Below are 19127 nucleotides of genomic sequence, written 5' to 3' on the forward strand. Positions count from 1 at the left end.
GAAATGCTTGATGGTTTGAAAGCTGGGGAAAGCTGGCAAGCTGGGGAGGGACTTTTTAGGATATCAGGTAGTGACAGGACTAGAGGGAATGGAACAAAGCTGGAAGTGGGGAGATTCAAACTGGATGTAAGGAAGAAATTCTTCACCATGAGAGTGATGAGAGCCTGGAATGGGTTGCCCAGGGAGGTGGTTGAGGCCCCATCCCTGGAGGTGTTTAAGGCCAGGCTGGATCTGGACAGTCTGATGTAGTGTGAGGTGTCCCTGCCCATGGTAGGGAGGTTGGAACTACATGATCCTTGTGGTCCCTTCCAACCCTGACTGATTCTATGATTCCATGATTCTAAATACAGCTAACTCTGGCTGAAAACACCCTGGTCCCTCTGTTCTCCTGAGATCTACAAACTATGGATTTCTGTGGAACACAGGGAGTGAAAAATGGAGTTGACCCCAAAAATCTGCAGCCTTCCAGCCTGGCTGACATTCTGCTGGGGATTGGATCCACTTCCATTCACACGTTATCATAGAGAGTATAAAATAGCAAGCCTGAGCTTTGTTTAAGAAAGTGGCTATTGGAGATGTGCCAGGACTGGGCAACAAACAGCAAAACCTATGGTGATTTACCTATGGGGTTTAACATTTCCTCACAAAGCTGAAAGCAGGCTTGTGTTTGGTTTTTTTGCCTGACCTTACTCACCTTTGCCAGTGAGAAGGAGCCAATGTACGAAGGAAGTTGGCTTTTCCTAAAGGCAGATTTGAAATTTCATGCATGGTGTTAGAATTTCCTAGCGTTTCTGCTTGCCAAGAAGAACTGTTTCCACTGATTTTCTCAGGAAAATGCAACATTCAAGGCACATAGTCTTCAAAATGTTGAGATGCTTCAGCTACAAATATTTGCAACATTCAGCCCTAGTTGTTAATGTCAACATTGCTCAGGGAATAGATGTTTGTGCCTGGGAAGAGGAAGACCAGGACATCTAAGTGCCTCACTTTTCTCTCTTTCCATCCTCTGTCATCCCAAAGAAATCACTGCAGCTCTGCTTCTTCATTGCCTTTCTTAAGTGGAAGCTCAGAGACTTTTTGCTCTGTTTGGTTTTATGATGTCTTGCATATTATAGGCCCAAATTCCACTCTATTTTCTATTTATTTTCTTTCTAGTCCAGAAATATCCAGCAATTCTACTGAACAGAAAACTGGACTGGAAAGGCAATGCATAATGCTTTTTTTCCTCAACTTTTGTCATGTTTTGCTTTTGTTCCTTGTCCTTTCCGGAAGGCTAAGTGGAATATTTGCAGTCTGGTTTTAGTACTTTCTTACTGGGTAAATGAACCTCTTCTCCTCCTTTGGTGTTAGAAACATTTTTTCTCCTTGGTCCTGGGGATTCATCTGTTTGTTTCATCTTAAGTCTCTTGCAATGTGGAGCAGATTGTTTGATAGCGCAGGGTGACACGTGTGCCTTTTTAAACAACTGTTGTCTTTATTCTTGTGGCAGCAAATGCCACTGCTGTCAAATAAAGTAAAATTGACTCCCACAGGAAAGCTTAAAGAGTCAGATATGCCATTGCAAATTCTGGCATAGACTGTTTGGAAACCTTTTTCTTCTTGTTTGGCAGGACGTGTACTCAGTCCCTGAGCACACTGCTCAGAAGCTGTTACAAAATACAGCAGACAATAGATACTAAGCAAGTTAAAATTTTATCTGCTTTGAGAGATAGGAGTCTGACTGTCTAAGACACTAGAATTCATTTGACAAGAACAAGAGATCTCATACCAGTTTTGTAAATGAAAAGCTGTTAGGCAGGCAGTACCTTCCCCAATGTCATGTTTTCTTAGAACTGGGGCATACATTACACACAAATTTGAGATTATCTCTAACAATTATCTAAAATTAACTGTGGTTTTCTAATGAAAAACATTAAGAGGAGGATCTGATAAGAAGTGGGCCCATTTGTAATACTTGCTACAAAAAAGAAAGGTTTGCTACTCTGAGTGAAACCAAAAATGCACCATGTGTCAGAATCGAAGAGAACATTGGCTTCCTTTCCTTATTTATTAGCAGCAGCTCTGGGAGTTTATCACATCTCTTGGTGGTTAACTGAAAGGAGCCAACTCGAAGAAGAGATGTTCCCATTTCTGTTTCTTTCAGTACTTTCTTTCAATGTCACACATTGCAACTCTGAGCTCTGCTGGCAGCTGCCTTAGCACAGTTCATGTCAGAAAGGTGCAGTGGTTTGGATGACCAAAGCACGTTCACATCTGCTTGGTGCTGCACCAGAGTGAACCCCGTGTGCACCCTGAGCTTGATTAGCATGGGACTGCTCTGGCTGTGCCACACAGGCATCTCGTGAGAGAATCCTCCTGCAACTACTGTTGCCTCTGTTCATGCAGCAAGCCTGAGACAACAGAGCTTAGAAGCTCTGGCATGAGCTCCTGTAGAGCCACAGGGCCAAGACCTTCTGTAACACTGTATTTATTTGGGTGTGACTTGGCCAGGGCAGGCCTGCTTAAGATTGCTTTCAAGGACTCCAAAATAAGAATGCTGCCCATCAGCATATGATGTCTCTATCTATCCTTGGCTATGGAGGGCTGATCCAAAGCAATCCCACTGGATGCAGGCTGTGAGTGGGATACCAACAGCACAGGTTATGCACTCTCCAGGTCAGCCCTTCTGAATCTTTCCAGCACTGGATGGCAGAAGCAAATTTTATTATTCTATAAAGTGTGTTTCCCTTAGTCCAGGCACTGGGTGGGAAGCAAGTGGCTGTGTTTAGGAACTCTCTCTGCTATGCAGAACAGAAATTATGGGGAGAATTTTTTTCTGCAGAGTATCAGTTCCTTTTCCCAAGGCACACTGTATTATTACAGGCCAGAGAACAAGTCTTTGAGGGACATGCTGCCTTTTCTCCTTTGGTGTTTCACACAACTTGAACTGCACAGAGCTGGGTTCAAGGACCTGATTCACAAACAAGGGAGCTACAGTGAGGAATACTGTAGAGGTCTGACTTCAAGAACCATATAAAACTGGGCAGTTTTGTGTTGTGGGTATCTACATGCACACTGACACCTCTAAGTTCTTGTCTTCTGTTGATGTGAGTTTGAAAGAACTCAAAGACAGTGAGCAAGACTCACAAAAATCACCACATGTCACCTAAAATTCACCCACTGAACAAATTCACGTGGGGATTAAGGGGAAAAAAAACAAACAACAAACAAACAAACAAACCCCCAAACAAACAAGTCATCCCACTTATCTGAAAGGTTAGTGGATTTTGACAAACCTTTCAATGAACCTCTCATGGCTTCTCCTTTGCAAGAGCCACAGAAACCAGGTGGATTTTGTTGTGAGCCATTTTCCATAGTTCTGCTTATCAGTCATGTGAGCATGGGTGATTATTGTCACCTCCTGTTTGCTAGTGCTGATTTACTTTGCGTTTGACTGGTCTTAAAAAAAAAAAGAAAGAAAGAAAGAAAGAAAATCTTTACTCTAAACCAAACAACCCTTAATGCAACCAAATGTTTGGATGAGGAAAGGGCAAATGTCTGTATGTTTGTGAAAGCAGCAGCAGTGAAAATAACACAGGCATTTTCTAGTACCATGATGCCACCAGACAATGCAGAACATCTACAAGGGCCCTGTGTAACCTTGCAACGTTGAAAGAGGCTCCACTGCCTCTTCAGGATATTGGCTTTAACTGGTGAAGTGCTTTACAAAACTTTAGATACCATTTCTCTGAGAGGTTTACAAATCTGACTGCTTCTTTTGTTTGTTTTCCATTTTCACAGAACAACTTCTAACTTTTAGAAGTCTCCACATGTGAAAAATGTCTTCTCAGCTGCTCGAGCTAATTAGGAGGCTCAAGGATGGGTTTTGTTATATTTTCCTCTGAATAGGAGTGAAGTTATTTCATGCAATTTTTTACACAACTCTGCTGTGTGATGGGCTGCATACAGAGCAGTTTATTTATACCACTTTATCTCACACCTGTTTGGAAACTGGCTGCTTTATGGTATTTAAACATACTATTTCTTGCCAATTGCTTTATCTCCACAGTTCCTGCTTTTGCTGTAAATGTTTCTTATTAACTCTAAAAGAAACATCAATTGCTCCCTGAGCATTATTAGTGAGGACAAAAATAACATAATTGGTAGGTACTTCCAACATGTTATCACTGCAGACCTATAAAACAGACATTCTTTAAAAATACTATAGGAGCTCTTTTTACTCTGTTGGAAATAAATAATGCAAGTTTTAAGGGCTTGTTATTTCACTGGAATTTGGGGCTTTTACAATATATATTTTAAAAAAAATTCAAAAAACCCCAAGTTTCCCTGCTGTTGGTGTACTTTACTGAGCTGTTTTGTAGTGCCAGCCCTGAGCACACCTCTCTAGCTGCCAGAGCCCAAACGTGCAACATAAAGTTGGGCAAAGACCCACAACATCAGCAAACAGGATTATTCATGCAGAAAAGGCATAATCCCTTTAGGATCCCATCCTTTGATATGAATATTTGTCCTTATAGTCGTGTTGTCCTGAGTCTGATGGTAGCAATTTTCCACCTTGCAAGTAGGAAGGAGGTGGGGGCTGCTTCTGTGCATGCTGTTACAGGGTTCTGCACTGTTCAGAGTCCTCAGGATTACTAAAGGACTTTTCAGTCCCCAAAGCTGCTTTAAGAGGAAGCTGCAGTGTCCAATCTGCAGAGGTAGCATGGGCCAGACAAAGTGACTTACCTGAAGTTAGGTAGATAGATGTTATTATTGGCAATGAGGCCATGTGTGTGCTTGCGCTCCTCATCCCATCACCCTGTCACATTGGTACCAGAGCCATGAGCAACAAGCCAGGGCAGTGGTCCTGCATTATCCACACCCATCCTTTAGGCAGCATGTCCTGGCACCACCGTTCCTGGATCAAAGGCTACTTACAGTACTTTGTACTGACTTACTGACTCCTAACAACTCAGGCTGGGCTGGAATTGAACGTTCAACCTCTACTAATTGCCCAATAACCCCATATTGTATCATTACATTGATAGCCAGATAGATGTCTGATGAGGGGGAAAGATGTGCTGAAGTAATGTATCCATGGCTGCAAAGGTCTGGATGTTTACCTCAGCAGTTGCCTGCCTGGTGCAAACCCTTATTTCATTACACTTGCCAGGCAAATGCACCTCGGTCGTGTTTGCCTGACAACTGCAATGAACAGATGGGACACAACAGGACTGCCTGGAGAAAGGAGTTAACTTTCAAAGCAAACTGCTCCAGCCAGGATGCCTCACTTCATGCCTGGTTTCTGAAGTAGGTTCTTTTATCCACAGCCAGAGCACACACACCACCCTCCGTCCTTCTTCTTTGGGTGGTGTTTTTACTGGAGGCATTGCTGGAGCTGAGCTTCATATTATCCTGCCTTATTGCTACTGTTTAAAAACCTGTCTAACTTGAAGACACGTGTCAGTGCTACATTTAGACCTGCATCTTATCATCTCTTATTTCTTTAGAACCAAAATAACACCAATTTAAATAAGCTAAATACCTGCCTTTGTGGGTAGCCCTGCCTGAGCTCTTCAGAATGAAACTTGACTTGGCCAATTCAGGACCCTTACTACAAAACCCAGAATTTCCAAAGAGCAAAAATTTGTTAGCTGAACTTACCTTCAGTGATCCTCAAGGGCTGGAGTTTAGCTCTGAAACCACGGACTAAGTAGGGTTGTTTGTTGGCTGGGTATTTTTGTGAATTTCCTTCAGGCTTTGCTGTATCAACATGAAACTCAAAAAGCTCAATTTGCATTTACACTCAGGTGCCTTTGCACTCCCCTTTGTTAAAACAAACAAACAAACAAGCAAACCAGTTTTTCAAAGCTCATCTCTGCAATCCTAATGAGAGGTTTCTTCTAGTGAAACATCTGGTTTTAGTCACTGCTGTTTGGAGGATACTGACAATTCCTCTGTTCTCAAAGAGAAGGGAAAGCAGCGTTAATCCTGGGCCTGGAGAACTGCAATGAGCCCAGACAAAATAGCTCCTGTGACTATAATCATCCATTGCTATTAGATATTTTATGGTGCATCAGAAAATGGATTCTATTTAGATGAGGATTTCATAAACTAACAGTGAGACTTTTGTGTGAGAAGTGGGCTCCAAACCTCTGCAAATTAAGCAGCAATGTGTGGCTGATGAATCACACATGAACCGACAGCGATTTCAGTAGCTTCGTTAATTTCTGTAACATACACACACACACACACAGAGACCATAGAACAGAGGCTTCATCTTCAAGGAAAAGTTTTTAAAGATCTGCAGAGGAGAAAACAAAACTTCACTTGGTTTGGATGAGCAATGCACCAAGTTACCTGCAAAGCAGAGCAGGGCATGGCATCTCTGCTCAGAAAGGCTGTAAAAAGGTTCTCTCATGCACTCTGTGCTGCTGTTTGTAAGGCTAGACCTGTAAATCACACTTCACTCATGACTATTTTCAAAGTGCTTTCCAACAATATATCACATGGCTCAACAATTTAAGAGTGTCTGACAGAAGACTGTGTGTACTAGTAGCAAGTTATACAGGCATGGGCTGGTGCTACAGACCCATCATCTTTCCATGCTTCAGGTTTAAATCTACTTTCTCACACTTTCATAATGTTTTGAGATGTTTTTCTTCCTTGAATTTGTTACCATTAGGAAAGAATGAGGTAAGCTAGGTTTTGAGATCTGAACTCTCTCTTTTTTGGGGGGGTTCTAATTCACTTTCAAGCCTGGAGGATCGTTTAGATGTGCTATACACACAATCTCATGAAAACAGTGAGTCTTAGAAGGCTTTAGCCAAAAAGAAAAAAAAAATTGAAATTCCTTGAAATTTCTCTGCAGTTGAACACAACCCTTGTCTTAATTGTCTCAACTGAGCCTCAAAACCCAGACTAACTCTGAACTGAATCCATCTCCAGGCACCAACACCTTTCTCACCACTGTGTATTTTATGCTGTATTTGTTTTTGACATTAGTAAAAAGCAGGTTTGCTTCTGGGTTATGGACAAGCTTGTCCAGCTCTCAGATGTGCACAGGTTTTTCACCTCTGGTTTATAACTGTTGCTCAACACAGCAAATATATACACTCAGGGAAAGAATTTTCAGTGTAAGAGAGTTTGTATATTCTTTACTATCACGCTGAAGATATAAATCCTGCCTTAGGATATTCATCATTCTACACAGTTGCTGCAATTATTTATCTATAGCCAGAACTGTGGCTCTTGTTTTACTGTTTAATGCTTAAAAATCCATAACAAATGTCAAAGCAGAAACAAATTATGTTTTATCTATTTTGGTGCTTGTAATTAAATTGCCTTTTCCTACAGTAAGACAAAACCAGAAGAAAACCAAAGCCCCTATCACAGATGCTCACCAATTGCAGATTTCTTTCAGCAGGCTGCAGAAAGCAAAAGCAGTTAATATCTACCCAGGTATAATTATTTAGCAAGCAGATTGCAGAACATCCATGCCCACTCTGTTTTGAAACTGGCCAACATTTTGACTCTCATAGGAGACACATGCAAAACCCTGGATGTCTATCACACAAAATAAATAGAGTAAATAAATAAAACTCTGTAGGATGTTTCCCACAGTTTACACCACGTTGCAAGGGCTCTTACACAAGATGTCTGTAGGCACAGCAAAGATACCAGCATACAATCCACACCTTCATCATCCCTTCATCACAAGGCTAGTTAGAGCTCTCTTCTTTGTAGACCTGTAGCAAAGCCAACAGAAAGTTGTCTGTCCAGCTCAAGCACCAAGCAGACACGCACCTCATATAAATCATCCTCCTCTTTGGCAGGGCAGAGGAGAGCTCAGCTCATAACTCTTCTCTAGGGTTTGCAGCCCCATGCTTTGTGCCTCGCTGTGCTCTGCACAGTGGGAATGGTGGATTCCTGCAGCACTGCCTTCACAAAGTCCTCTCATTGGACAGCACATAGAGGGAGATGCCATCTGTATGTGTATCTCAAGGGGCAGTGGAAAGTAGCTGCTAAGGCCCTGCTGATACTGGGACCCACAAATCCCACTGCTGTTGAGGAATTCCATTCATGGCAGTGAACCTGCACAGTCACTTGTGTGTGAATACACAGCTCTTGTGCAGTGATGACTGGTCCAGGGTAGTGATGCTGAGCTGAATATTTCAACTCAACAACCAACATTCATTTTGGAAAGGGTCTAAGGGCCTGACTGGAAAGCCACTGAAGCTGGTGGTGTGACCTGCTGCTGGCCATTGTCCTGCAGGGGCAGCTCACCCCGGGGAGAAGTTGCTCCCTCCTTTCCCAAAGGCTTTGGCTCACAATCCGTCTGTAAATGTTTCGAAAGCTTCACATAGTTTTGGAGTGTGTGCTCAACTTTGGAGGTGAATTGCTGGGTATTTATTTGTAACATAGATAATTCAAACCAACTCTTCAAATGTGTAACCATTCAAAATACTGGGGAATTCTGACATATTTCAGATCTCTGATAAGGCTGTGCTGCTAAAAAAGAAAAGCTAAGAAAAGATCTCCTTCTGTTTCTGTTTATAAACTAAGATTATGAGGGGGAAAAATCCCAAACTTCTGTACTTGCTTCCTTTGTTGACATAGCAGGAAAATGGACTTGAAATAAATTCATTACTCCTTTTGTTTCTGAAGAGGGAATTCCCTTGGGAATAATATTTTTCTAGAAGCTTGCTGCAGATAATATATGTGCTCTGTCCCTTTAGCTAGGACTCTTGTGATGCTTAGAGAACAATTGCAAGCTACGCTGCAGCTTCCAAAAGTTGTACTTTAACACACCAATGACTATTAATGAAAGGCTTGGAAAAAAGATTTACAAACCCAGGGCATCTCTTTAATTATTAGCTGTGCAGTTTTCATTCAGTAATTTTCTCCCTGACCTCACTGAAATTTGGGTAAATCAATTAATTCTGTTGAAATCTGCAGAGCTATATTGGTTCATAGAAGATGCAAGGCAAAAAAATCTTTAGAACAAACCTAACATTAAAATAGATTTTTAAAGCATTTTAAAAGGAAGTCTAGAAGAATTTCATCTCCATCAAAGTCTATTTTTTGGTCCTTTATGGTTTTCAAGTCCTTACTAAGAACCAGATCCTGAAGTAAGATTAGGACAGTGCATGAGTTTCCAATTGATTGCCTTACAGATGTTTAAAAAGAAGTATGTTATCAATAGAGATTATTATCTAAATCAAAATATTCAGTGAATGCTAATGTTATTCTTTCCTCATTTAAATATAAAGATCAAGCCAAGACCTTGCTTGCTTGAAGTCAAAAGACTCACTATCAGTTGAACAACCTACTCCATGAGTAGCTTTTAGTAGATTTTTTTTTTCTTATTTTTTCATGTGGATATCAGGCAGGATTTCATGTCCTCTTCTAAGATATGTATTTGAAATGAGGTCATTGCAGTTTCACATACCTGGAGACCTGAAAAACTAAAACATCCATAAAGTGAACTGCTTTAAAATTGTCCTTCTTGACCTCCTTTAATGAAAAAACCACCAACCTTTTATATATATTAAAAAAAAATATTTCTGACACAGAAATCTCCTATCCTACAGTAGCTGGGAGGGAAATTGGTAACTAGCAATGTATTGAAAAATTAGATAAATAAAATACTTTTAAAAATCAATATGTTAGTGTTTGGTCACCCTCATTTTAAATTGCAGTGCCAGATACACCTGGTGGCAGCCACAGATGTCAGTCAGGAAGCAGCTACTGCAGACTTTACTTTTTTTTGCCATAGTTTCTTTTTGCCATCTTTTCTTATTTTTGCCATAGTTTCACTGAGTGCTTATTGTGGTGCTTTTCAGACCACTAATGGTCAATAGATCAGATCCAATTAACTTTAGAAGGTAAAATCTAAATAGCAAAACTCATCACATAGCTTACTTGGCTCTGAAATAAGTCAGCAGGGGCTTAGTCCTCTCTTACTTGTGACTTGTCCAGACTGCTTTTCTAAAAACTGCTTCAAAACTGAGGTGTTACTCCAGTCTGGAAGGGGAAAACTTGAAAGGTTTAGAAGTCTTTGGAAATGAGAATAGATCTAGTGCACTGCTGATGGACTGAATCACAAACATCCTCTTCAGTCCTCAGATTTTTGCCTCTGCAACTTTGCACTGAGGGTGCTGTCTGGAAAATACAGCCCTAGAGCACAGGCAGGGAGAGACAGGACCAGTATGAAATGAATAGCCAAAATGTCATATGCCAAATATAAGCACAACCTTGACCTCACACGTCCTGCTTCAGCAGTTGAGTCAAAGAGAGGAGAGGAGCTATCAGATAATGCCATGTGGGCCCTGCAGACCCAGGAGTGGGCAAAAGGCATCACTCATTATGCTGTCAAGGACTCCACATGCCAGTCTATGCAATCTGATTTGCAATCAATTGCAAGTGATTACACATTGTTTATCATCGATTGGCACAAGGAATCCTTGAGAGAATAATGAGCTGCAGCTGATGACAATCAGAGACTACTGTCTCGTTGCAAGTTTGATTGCACATCCTTCCACTGGTGCAATCGAGCACCCACTACCATCACAAAGCTTCACTGCAAATAAATAAATAAAGGGTGGCACCAGAAAGCAAAACATTAAAAGCTCTTGGGGAAAAAAAAATAAAGGCTGAATGGAAGTTCTTCAGGATAATATTAGCAAGGTTAACATCATTAGCAGGCTTTAGATTAGAAACATGAAAAGAAGGTTTCAGTAGATCACCCAGCTTAGTTTTTGGCAAAATAAAATCTGGATAGCAGGTAATCATGTCTTTGAACAAGCAGGAGACATTTTGGACCAAAGCATCTGAAGGAAACCTAGTATTTTTAAGTAAAGCATGAAGCCAAGTTAGAAAGACAGACTTTTAAGACAATCTGCTGATACCTCCTGGTTACCAGAAATTCACCTGTTCTTCACAGCATGGTCTTTCTATCAACAAATAGACAGCAAAAGTAAGTAATTCTATGGTGCTGAAGCTGTGGGCATTATCAGTTCAGTTGTACATCTCTTTCCAAGCAAGATACCCAGGCTTAAATAAGCTGTAATGTGCAGTTTTAACAGCAGTTAACATTGCAGTAAGCAGCAGATCATGGGCAAGACGCTCAGAAAGCAGAGTCCATACCTGACTTTATACTCTGGTTAAAAGATGGGGGCTTTAAGGATGGGATGCCCAGCATCATGGTGTACACAATAACTAATGCCAGAGACAGATTCTGGAGTTATAAATTGGTTTAAAAAGCAGCAGGAAATGCAATCATGTGTTGCACCAGGCTCCCTACTAATTGAAATGGGATGAAAAATATGCAAATTTCTTCACCGGGGATTTCATTTTTAGAAGTTTACATTCAAGTTAAGTCTTGAAAACTGTTTTGTTTTGGTTTGTTTTGGTTTGTTTTTTTTCGTCCCAGTGGTGTGAGCAGGAAATTTGTAGGAACTGAGATGTTTGCCTTCTGATCTGGAAATCAGCTCCAGCCAAATGAAGCAAAACCATTTTTTGAGGTCACATTGTTCTCACTGCCTCACTGGTGGTCAGCTGTGCACCACCACCATTGTGGGTTTATTCCCTGTGTGCTAGCTCATATGTTCTCCAGGATCCACTACTCATATTTTTAGCATTTCAGACCACATGGATTCTAGCTGGGTCACCTCAGTTTAGGTGATTATTCAGAATAGGTCAACATACTCTAGAGCACAAAGTTTTTGGAGTAACTGTCAGCCAGCGGCTGAATCAGGTGTCCAGACATCTCAATAAAGCTGTGCAAGAGAAGAGATGAAAATTGTCTCATCATGTGCCAGAGAAGCATCCAAGTGATCAGGTTCCACTTAGACCTTAGTTTTCATGGGTGTCCCCATAACAAACTCCTTCAGAAACCCTGTGGGCTGGAAATAAAAAGCTGACACTCTTCTCATTTAACCTTACCCAGCCAGAACAGACTCACATCTCCAGGCTCCATAGTGCAGAGTCTAATGTAAAAATCCACTCACAAAACTCAGTGCTTTCTAACAAATGCTACCAAGCATGACCTGGCCTTCTCCTTCAGTGAGAAATGTCGAGTAGAGTTGTACTGGCTTGTTAGCACAGAATGTAATGTACTTGGTCTCAAAACTGTAAATCAATATCTGTATCTGAGAGGTGACATTTCAACAACCGTGGAATGCTGGAGCCTGTTAGGATTTTTTTTTCTCCCAGTGTCAGATTCTAAACTTCATAAATAAATGATGAGCACACCTCTTCCCACACCGTGTGTGTTTGTCTGTGCCTGTGTCAGCACCTTGCTGGATGTAAGCGCAGTGACCCAGGAAAAATAGTCTCTACAGGTTTACACACTTGCCCTGTGCTGTAAAGTTGTAATTAAGCACTGACATACCCTGGCCCATTGAAATACCCTCAGACCCTGGAAAGGTGAAAGGAATCACAGAAAAATAGGGCTGGAAGAGATCAGAAGGGGTTATCTAGACTTAGGAGGTCTCCACCCCATCTTTGTTGAGTTCATTCCTGAGAACCACCCTCTGATGGAAGCTCTATCACCTCCTCAGGAGATCAGTTTCAGTGCTCCTACTTTCCAAACCATCAATGAGGATTTTCTCAACATTTCACCTGAATTTTCATTCTTCCACTTTAAACTATTCAGAAAAACTAGCTGAAGTGGGCAAGGAAAAGAGATGGTGAGAAAAATGGGATTTCTGTTGAAAAAAACCCAGACGTAGAGAAGAAAGATGTTTAACTGGGAAACTGACTTAAAAGAAAGGGTATGTAAAGAGGAAAAGCTATGCAGAGGAGGAGATGTAGGTCCCTGCACTAGGCAGAGGCTTTAGGAAAACATTTTCTGGAGGAAAGGAAAAGAGTGTCTGAGAGCAAGAATCTTCCTTCAATGGTTTTCTCTTTCCCCTCTTATCCTCTTTACAACTTCCTTCTCCTGCAGCTCTCCATGCTGCTCATCATTCCCCTTCTAACTGTGCTATAGTTTTTTTCCTTATAGTTATAGGTTTTTCCCTTCTACAGGTTTCATTGACCCAACAATGCTCTAAATTGTCAGAATGCAGCACGTCTGGCGAACTTCTGAGGCCAAACAGGCAAGCAGTGAGTGTCAGTGACTGCAGCTGACTGCAGACTCCAGTACAGGGCATTTTCAGATCTCTTCCTCTGTTTCTGCAGATTAATACCTACACATTGTGAGGAATCTCAGGGAATGAAATGTTTAACCAATCTTACAGATTTTGTACCAAAAAATCTGCCTTTTGAAAGGCTTTTCAGGACAAGTTTATTAGGCCTCCCAGCACCTTCTAGGAACATTGCCAGTCCTACTTTACATGAAGTGATAAGAACAATCCAAGTGGCGATAAAATGAAAAAGTAAGAAATAAAATCAAATCAAAGAGGAAATGCTGATGAGAAAATAGATGTTAGCTTATTATTAGTAAGCATCTAGTGAAAGACAACAAGTTTGTTTATGACTTTGACCTCTTAGATGTCACAGCAACATTGTAATTTAATCAGAAGCTAATAATTTACCAATTCCCCTCTTCTGAGTAACAGAAAGGCATTGTGAGAACAGCAGTCAATTTTCAGCTCCTCTTGTATCTTCATCAAGGCTAAAACCCCTCTTGTTTCAAAAGACCACAAGAAATCTGGCGAGGTGATCATGCATAATGGGAAGGCTGAAGTTATCAATAGAGTAATTTACAATAATTGTATTTGCAAATTGAACATCATTACAATAACAATAAGTATAAAATCCCTAAAAAAGACACTTGATGCTTTTGAGTAATTACATGCAATTAATTTGTATCTAATTCCAGACTCTGGCAGGCTCTGTTCTAGCCTTTCTCAGAAATACTTGCTGGCAATGAAAAAATAAGATGCTGCCCAGGCCACCTCTGCTGGGAAAGCTTTATGTTGTGCAAGAAGGGTTCAGATTTGGCAAAGAGAAATGGTGAGTCTGCAGGGAAGTGTGAAGGATCAGTCTGTCCCATGTACACGTGACAACAGGATTTATGCTATTATTCCTGTTCAGATCTTGAGCTCTACCTTCTCACATTGCCTTGTGCTGAACTCTGCCCCTGTAGACAGCACAGGCATAACTATTTTGCACTGGCCAAACCAAGACAGGGAAGAGAAGACCTTCAGCTCTCTTAGCTCATGTTTTCCTTTCCCACATTGCTGAGTGAGGAGTAGAAGAATCTGAGCTCCACCTTCCCAAATGGCTGAATGTTTGTCACCAAATAGTTTATGTTCCCACAACTTAATTGAAGAAAGGGACTAAAGACCCTGTGTTATTTTTGGACCATGCCTCTTCTTTGACTAGTTGTCAGAAGGCTCATGTGGACCTTCAGAGAAAAGAATTACAAAAACCTAAAAAGCAAACCAGAGAGGGAGAGTATGGGGACCTCAGAGAATGCAAAGATTGTAGAGTCCAAAAGTAAAAGAACATCAAAATGCAAGGGCTTGGTTTTATGAGCATATATTCTAGACAAATCAATGTCTCTTGGCACAAAGTTCCATGTTATAGCTCACTATTGATATTGATTTTCATCTTCTCTTTAGAAGTTCAGTTTCAACTTTTAAAGGAAGAAAAGGATTGAGGCAGAGAACAGGAAAGTTAGAAAGAGGGTAATGGACACCTTTACTGCTTTATTTCTTGATGCACTGGCCTACTCATGGCTAAGATGATTGAAATCATTCATTGGCATACACTGATTTCATTTTGATCTTTTTAATAATTCAACCACTACTGGACTCCAGGAAAAACTATGTGTGTTTATGAACAGATAGACATTCCAGGTGTACAAGTGGACTGGTTTGGTTGGTTTGGGGAATCATGTTGTATGTTATATAAATACACTAAGCAGTACACTGGGCGTGGAGAAAACCTCCACGGCTTGCGCTTGGCGTACCAGAAGTGATGTCTTGCAGATAACAGTTCACCAAAAAGCTTCTGGCAAGCATCTTGAATTGTTTAACACAGCACTGCCATCTTGGAAGACCCTCACGATCAGCACACAGTCATCTACCACCTGTGCAAGAAGGTGCAGTAAGAGTCTGTACTGGCCTATGGACATGTTGGAAGAGGTGGATTCCTGCCTCAAGCCACTGCTGACCTGGGTAGGAAACAGTGGGACCCCTGTGAGGGAGAAACGTTGGCATCTCTGCAGGCAGCAGTGCTGGGGCCAGCTGGGTGAGGCTGTGTGCAGGCAGCTGCCTGTCTTTGCTCCACAGGTGGATTTCAATATGAAAGGCCTGTGGTTGAGTGCGTGCTGCAGGATCCAAAATCCCAAGCTTCAGTTGTTTGCTGTTGTTCTGAGCAGCCTTGCACTGCTTTTTCTCTTGGGCAAGAAGTGTGTGAGTGCGTGTATCCTTGTGTGTACATGCATCTATCTAAAAATACATATATGTATAGGTATGCCTATCATAGATGTGAAAGCAGTGCAATCTACAAGCTGAGCTTTGATGTTGATACAGTGAAGCAGCACACTTGATGTGCAGTGCTTGTGAATAAATATTGTTGCAGGCATCACAGAACAAGCCAACACAAAACTGCTACGCACGGGAGTGTCGAGGCTCCGTATAATTAGGTCAGTCTTATATAGCTAAAGGGAGGAGGAGCCAGTTCCTAACCATGAAAGATACTGAGCCTTGAAATTATAAAGGTTTCTCTGTGGGGTAACTGAGAGTTGCCTCCATCTGATGTTAAGAGAGGTCTGTGTGATGTGTAAGCAGCAGATCAAGCGAGATGATTCTGCCACTTTGTGCTGGTGAGACACCGGTGCTGTGTCCAGGACTGGAGCACTCAATATACAGGAAGGACATAGACCTGATGGAGTGGGTCCAAAGGAGGGCCATGAACATAATCAGGGTGTCAGAGCACCTCTGCTATGAAGACAGGCTGAGGGAGCTGGGGTTGTTCAGCCTGGAGAGGAGAGGGCTTCAGGGAGACCTAATAATCACCATCCAGTACCTGAAGGGGCCCTGCAAGAAGGATGGAGAGAGACTTTTTACAAAGGCCTGGAGTGATAGGATAAGGGGCAGTGGCTTCAAACTAGACAAGAGCAGATTTAGACTGGATGTTAGGAACAAGTTCATTACTGTGAGGGTAGTGGAACACCAGAACAGGTTGCCCAGAGAGGTGATTGGGACCCTATCCCTGGAGATATGCAAGGTGAGGCTTGAGAGGGCTCTGGACAACCTGCTTACTGCAGAGGGAGTTGGACTAGATGACCTTTGGAGGTCCCTTCCAACCCAGACCATTCTGAGATTCTATGATAAGTTTTTTCTGGAGAGATCTGTCGCTGAAAAAAATAGTGACCTGCCATCATCCACTGGCTTGGGGTAAGCTACCTAAAAGTAATCCAGATATAGAAATGATTGCCTGGGTGGAAGAAGTGGTGGGTAGAGGGTAAATTTCCCTGAAAGAGAGAGAGCAGTTAGCTGCAGCGGAGCTTCGGCTCTCAAGTTTTTGCATTTTTCCATATGCATCAGATGCTCCCGGGAAGGGTGACACTCAGGAACCGAGCTGTAATTATTTGTTTTGGAAATTAAGTTATGTGTTAAAGCACACATCTGCCTCAGGACTTCTAGCTCTAACAGCTATTTAGGTTTCAGTAAACCAAGTGAATAAATGAACCAAGTGAAACTGAGATGAAAGCTCCTGACTCACATCCTCTCTCTCCTAACTGTAGTAAGAAATGTCTGGAAAGCAGAATGTACCATTTTATGTTATCAATAAACTCCCCATAGAGGTTATGGTAGAGTTATTTACCTCCTTCTGAACACTAAGGAGGGGTCTGGGACAGAAAAGCACACTATTTGGGGGGACGTTTCAAAAATTTGGTTGTGGTGCAGCTCAGAACGAAACTGCACTAAAAATAAAACCAAAGTATAACTTGGGAGAGCATAATTAATAGCTGAGTGACTAGGGAAGCAATTTGGCAAGGTTGGAGACCAGGACAAAACTCCCCAAACTCCCTGCAAAACCTTTCTGTCAGAATTTATACCTTTTGGCCAGAAGTTGTGATTTTGACAAAGCAGCTTTTTTTTATTGTTGTTGTTGTTCAGAAAATTATTTGAACCAACTCGCCAGCATGTTAAATCCACCTCTTCTCCTTCTCCACTTGACTTCCTCCAGTGTTTTGGGTCGGCAGTGCCAGAACAGCAGTAATCAATAGCCCAGAAAATTGCAGTATTACATGTCACTGTAATGACTCGAATGCCAGTATCTGTGCTGGCTTCTTATCCGGCTGTGATGATGCCTACTGATTGGAGAAGAGGGGCACTTGCAACAAAGCTCCTCTGAAATTATCCTCCCAATGCAAGGCAGCTGGGAACCTTGTGATAACAAGCAAGTCAATCCTCACTTTCTCATTGTCTTCACTCAATCAACGGGTGAGACTATCGCTTGCCCAGAGGACTTGGCAGAGGAGCTTTCCTGCTTTTGGCTCTGGGAAAAGAGCTAAGAGGGACTGGGTTCTTCTGGACTGGAAAACTATTCTTCCACATGTTCTGAGGGCTTTAAAGTCCAATTTATTTAATATTCAATGAGATGGAAAGTGCTGAAATATGGTTACATGGAAGTGACTCTGAAAGGTGAACACAGGTGGTACAGGCAAGGAGGGTGCTGACTGCGGTTGCTGTTATGCTCTGGTAAGTCTTGTGATCCAATAGGCTCTGTGCTGGAGTTTCATCTCTGAATAAGATCTTCTTCATGTCTCTCTTTGTCTTCTGAACTACTATGTTTCCTGGTTTCCAGGTCTGTAATGTTCAAAAGGTGCTGCAAAGGCCATCACTAGGGTCTTAGAGCTTGTGCCTCTTGTGCGTTGACTGTGCTGTATCCTGGTGTGTGAAGTGAGCTGGAGCAACTTGATAGTGTCTTTGGTGTATTTTCTCTGGTGCCTGTAAATGGACTGCTTGACTTGGAAGAGCAGCTGGCTCCCAATAGGCCAAAACAATGCATGGTGCTGGGGATCAACCCAAGGGCCCAGCTCCTACCCAAGACAGTCTGCAACAGGACTCCAGCTCACAGAACAAAGAGGACTGGGGGCAGGGAGGTTGATCTTTTTTCAATAGAAGTGGTTTTTCTGTGAGTGAAATGGGAAACTTCATGGAATGAGGAAAGCAGCTGAGTTTTGTCTGTATTGCCAATGTGAGCATAAAAAGAGCAACAAATATGCAGAGAAGGCTATTCAGGATATTCTTGGTGGAGCAGAGCAATGATGCTTATTAGGGTGGGCTTGCAGAGGGAAAACCAGCCTGCTAGCAAAAGCAGCATGTATTATTCAAGGCATTCTTTGTTCTTCCTCTCTTCTTGATTCCCTCTGGTTTAATGGGTGATGAGAAGGATTTTCTAACCAATTTTTTAATGGGAAGAGAGATGGAAACCTGATTTGTTTTCTTTCTGTACTGCTTTGAGAAGCTGTTTGTGGCAGTTGAATTGGTTAAATGGTAGAAGATGTAACAGTTACTCTCTTCTGTCAAGTGCTTTCCAAAAGGTTTGTGAAAGAAGCTTGGGGCAAACGAGGGGCTTTGTTTCTCCATCTCTGATGATTTTCTGGGAAGGTGGAGGCAATCAGAGTAAATCCAGATCAAGGCTCTGGGCTCCTTTTAGTGGCAGACATGGAAGATGCATTTGTTCTCCCTGATCCAAAATGTGTGTATTTTCCGATCTCCACTAATGCCAAATCTCTTCTAGAGCTTACAATGGATGCCTGTGGGCTGAGGACATGATGCAAAGTGTGATGTCACCAGGGCAACCTTCCTAGGGCTAGAATGAAATTCTAGTGAGATCAGATTAAATCATAAGTCTTACTTTCAATAAAGCACGTTTTCTTTCCCCCAAGTTTGTCTCTGGAGATGACAATGAATTCCTTTGACAGAGGCAAGTTAAGATGGAGCAACTTCTGCTAAGCACTTTGATAGGAGCTGGGTTTTTTTGTGGGTTTAGTGTTTTGGGTTTTTTTTTTTTTTTATCTGCAATAATCCTTCTTATGTATGCTGCTCTTATTACACACAGAACTCTTCATTGAGCATAGTTAAGACATAGCATTGTAAAGCCTGAAATTGGTGTTTCTTCCCTTGAAGAGGGTATTAACAGAAGGTTACAATTATACATCCATTTTAATATGTAACTCT

Source organism: Indicator indicator, chromosome 19, assembly GCF_027791375.1.
Source record: "Indicator indicator isolate 239-I01 chromosome 19, UM_Iind_1.1, whole genome shotgun sequence".
Classification (NCBI taxonomy): Eukaryota; Metazoa; Chordata; class Aves; order Piciformes; family Indicatoridae; genus Indicator; species Indicator indicator.